Source organism: Odontomachus brunneus, unplaced genomic scaffold, assembly GCF_010583005.1.
Source record: "Odontomachus brunneus isolate Ranch 3 - 2012 unplaced genomic scaffold, Obru_v1 Obru_scaffold_077, whole genome shotgun sequence".
NCBI lineage: Eukaryota > Metazoa > Arthropoda > Insecta > Hymenoptera > Formicidae > Odontomachus > Odontomachus brunneus.
The window spans coordinates 286,486-286,864 of NW_022639527.1; the positions used below are offsets into that span (position 1 = coordinate 286,486).

General features: G+C 20.6%; 1 protein-coding gene across 2 annotated transcripts in view; it reads right to left on the reverse strand.

Annotated features, from left to right (window-relative positions):
* LOC116847360 (DNA primase large subunit-like) overlaps positions 1-379 on the reverse strand; it is a 6,771-nt gene that overhangs the window by 4,181 nt on the left and 2,211 nt on the right. The window lies entirely within an intron of this gene.

Consider the following 379-nt stretch of genomic DNA (forward strand, 5'->3'; position numbering starts at 1 on the left):
ACAAACAAGTTTTGTTTGAAAATATTTTTTATACGACCTCTATTTTCTAAGATATTTACGGAAATATCTACGAAATTATTGGTTTTAATAATTTTTTACTCGAATTTTATAAATTTTACCGAAAAATAGCAGAAGATAAAAATTATTTTTTTTTTTTCATAGAGCTCTGAGAATTTTTTCAGAATTTTTTAATTAACTTTTTAGTACTTTAAGAAAATGCAAGAAAATACAGTACTGAAAAGTTAATTAAAAAATTCTGAAAAAATTTTCGGAGCTCTATAAAATGAAAATAGAAAATGTTTATCTCTTGCTATTTTTTGGTAAAGTTGATAGAATTTGAATAAAAAATTATTGAAACCAATAATTTTGTAGATATTTC